The sequence below is a fragment of the Herpailurus yagouaroundi genome, unplaced genomic scaffold (genome assembly GCF_014898765.1).
Source record: "Herpailurus yagouaroundi ecotype Mexico unplaced genomic scaffold, PumYag 139, whole genome shotgun sequence".
Lineage (NCBI taxonomy): Eukaryota > Metazoa > Chordata > Mammalia > Carnivora > Felidae > Herpailurus > Herpailurus yagouaroundi.
This window is the reverse complement of record NW_024412394.1, coordinates 65,222,540-65,226,167: the sequence shown is the minus strand read 5'-3', so window position 1 is coordinate 65,226,167 and position 3,628 is coordinate 65,222,540. Positions and strand designations below refer to the sequence as shown.

The 3,628-nt window shown below is 39.5% G+C and overlaps 1 pseudogene; it reads right to left on the bottom strand.

Moving 5' to 3' along the window:
• Positions 1-1,548: 1,548 nt before the first annotated feature.
• LOC121029184 (60S ribosomal protein L31-like) lies at positions 1,549-1,987 on the bottom strand (annotated as a pseudogene).
• Positions 1,988-3,628: the final 1,641 nt, after the last annotated feature.

Genomic DNA, 3,628 nt, shown 5'->3' with positions numbered 1-3,628 from the left:
TGTCCTGGTCCCCAAGGTCAGGCTTCCCTGATTGGAGAACTCCCTGGAGGAGGTAGCTGACTCTCACAAAGCTCTATTGTAGTCAGATATGGGAAGTTCACGTAGGAATTCTTTGCATTTGCTGTTGCAGATGTTTCCACTTTGAAGTAATCTTCATATCATTCACGTGTGCTGTCAGTCCTATCATTTGTCACCTAGTCCACAGTCCCTATTCATGTTTTGTCAACTGTTCAGTATCCTGTAGAGAAAAATGATCCAATCCAGGATCACCTTGCATTTAGTTGTCATATCTCTTTGGTTTTCTTCAACCTAGAAGAATTCCTCAGGAACTCTTTTAGGGTCTTGGCATCTTTGAAGATGATAGGCCAGTTATTTTGGCAAAATGTAGTTACAGTGTTTTTTAAAATATATTCCTTCATCTGTAAGAGAGGAAAGAAGATCCTTGCCACTCTAGCCTTTTAAATTCTTTTCTGGGACCCTTGTAACAAAAAGCAGATTAACAGGAGAAAAACAAAAGCTCATTACCATGTATATCTCATATATACATGGGAGAAACTCAGAGTAACTCGAGGAGGTGGCTTAGAACTCTGGCTCTTGTAGCATCTTCAACAAAGAGCAATACATTTGTGGAGAAATGATAGGATGAAAGGAAGTAGTTTTAGGTCTCCAAGGGTGACAAACTGTGGGAAGATAAATATAAGGCAGGAAACTAATGAAAGAAGGTTTGCTTATGGATTCTTCTGATGTCATCTGATAAAAGTCTGTCTCCAAAGAAGAATAATTTATATCCTGCCTTTAGGCAGGGTAGGGGGAGGGCAGAGAGACCTTTTCCTTCATTTCCTTCTTTTTTTAAAAAAATTTTTAAACGTTTATTTATTTTCAAGAGAGACAGAGTGTGAGAAGGGGAGGGGCAGAGAGAGAGGGAGACACAGATCCTAAGCAGGATCAAGCTGACAGCACAGAGCCTGACACAGGGCTCAAACTCAGGAACCAGGAGATGATGACCTGAGCCGAAGTCAGACACTTAACTGACTAAGCCACCCAGGCACCCCTGCATTTGCTACTTATTAATTGCTTTCACCTGAAAACAATTTTTATGTCAAAAAGGCATATTGGGGGTAATTTATTCTGGTTTTCTTTAACCCATTAATTAATTCATTTGGGATAAGTAATTGATCAGCTACTATGGGCTGAGCCTTGTCAGGCATTGGGATACATACAGTGTACTAGATAGATGTGGATCTTTCCTTGGGAGAGGCCCTTTAGCCCCTGAAGTGGTTAAGAAGACAGGTTTTATATGCAGGATATCTGGGTTCAGGTCCAGCTCTGCTACTTACTTCCATTAGAATCTTGGGCTTGTTACTTAACCTTTACATACCTCACAAAAAGAGGGAAGGTGAATAAAAATACCTATCACATAAGACAGACATTTGCTTGAAGTGAATTAATAATGGTATCTCAGTATATATTAATAATCTGCATCTGAAAATTAGATTTTCTGTGTGAAGATGCTAACTGGGTTCTATTTCTTATTTATTTATTTATTTATGCAGTTTTATACCTTCATTTGACAATCAGCAATTAGTTCTCATCCATGTTAACAGTCTGTAGATTTTTGAAAGTGGTGACAGCTACATAGGTAACCAACATATAGAGCTTGTTTGGTGAATCTTCATCCTCCTTATGTTTTTCTGGACAACCGCACTTGGATATGGTGTGGAACATTCCTTATTCCTTTGGCCTAGACAGCTTTGTTGAGCCTAGTGTCAATGCACACATCTGGAGTTCCCATCTCCTTTACAGCAAATTTCTGGATCTCTTTGAGTGCCCGAGGGGCACGCTTCTTGAAACCCACTCCATGAATCCGCTTGTGAATGTTGATGGTGTATTCGCCGGTCACTACCTCATTGATGACAGAACAGCCCTTCTTCTCGCCCCCCTTCTTCACAGGAGCCATTCTGCTGGGCTGGGGTTGGAAAGGAAGAGCTCACATTATTTTAAAAGGAAAAAATATGTATAATATATTACATTTCAACCCAGAATCCCAACAAATTTCCTAACGCACAACTAAAGTATACTAAAACATTGGAAGCGATCAGGATATACCTCCCCCCAAAATGTCACTTTGGCATAGGAATTATTTTGAACAAAGTCATCTGGGTTCCTAAACAGTCTTATCTTCCTAAAAGCTGAGCCTTAAAAAAGAGCTTGACTGTTATAAATGCACCCCCCACCCTCCAGCAGCAACTCTAATCTTCTCTTCTTGGAGTTGAAAAGTCAGAAGTTGCATGATACCCAGGTAGACATTGCCACAAACTATCATATCTTCCATCTATTTTTCTAAAGGCCCATTTATTTTTCAAAAAATTCATTTGCATAAGTGCCCTTTATGCCCTCTTTCTAAGAAGTCATTTGCTCTCCTGGAAGTGTTGCTCTGCTCCTCCCCCTCCCCTAGTAAGATGATATATAAACTCTAAGTTCTGTCTAGTTGAGTCTCATTTTTCAGTGAAAAATAAATATACAGGAATAAAAATCTGTCTTTTCTCTTGCTAATTTGTCTTTTGTCAGTTTAATTTGCAGGTCTCTAAGACAGAACCTAATAGGATAGAAAAACAGGTTTTTTTCCTTAACACATCTATGTAACACATTTATGCAAAATGTTTAAAATATTGATCACCAAAAAATTTAAAACAGTTGTTTTATGTACAGCAACATCTTTTCCATTGTAGTTATTATTTTTATCCTTGTAATTTCTTATCTACCATTCTCTTTAAAACTTTCTGAACTTTTCTGGTACTCATTGTACAGCTCTCAGCAAAAACAATGGCTCAATATGGAAAGCACTGGTAAATGCATTCAGGACAATTGCCAGTGACAGAGCATGACTCACTCTGAGCGTGACACTCTGAGGTCATTCTGAGCATCAGCAACATCCAAGACTACACCCCCTCTGTGGATACTCACTGTGCTTTTCAAAACGTCTATGATTGTTGCTGCTGTTTTACCCCTTGAATTTGGAAAGAAACTGGAAAACTTTCCCCCCACATTGTTTGGCTAAACTATATTGGACTTTTGGAGACATAAATATAAAAATTTTCCATCAGCTTAAAACAAACTCTGTATTGAGAGATACATACATTCTGTGATGTTTGGGTATCAAAAAACAAAAGGTGTTGTTTCGGGAGATATTTGGCAGGCTATGCTTGCATATATAAAGCAATTAAGGTAGACTGTGGCACAAAGAAAGTATTAGCTATTATCATTTTACCTCTCTAAACACAGCGTTCTAGTGGGGAAGGCAGGCAAGTAAACACACAATGGACAAAATTACTGCAGACTGTGATAAGTTTTCTGAGGAGATTGAATACCATGCTAGAGAATAATGAGGGAAGGACCTTCTTCATGAAGGTGGTCAGAGTAGTCCTCCTTGGAGAAGTGACAACTAAAAGTAAACCTGAGGGATTAGAAGAAGCCAGCCATGTGGGCAGCCAGGGTGAAGCATTCCAGGCAGAGGCAAGAGCAAATCCCAAGGCAAAGGTGAGACAGAGCTGCTGGCAGGACTGTCACTGGAGTAGGAACAAGTCTATACGATGAAGCCAGAGAGATGGGCAGACCGAGGTCTTGTAGA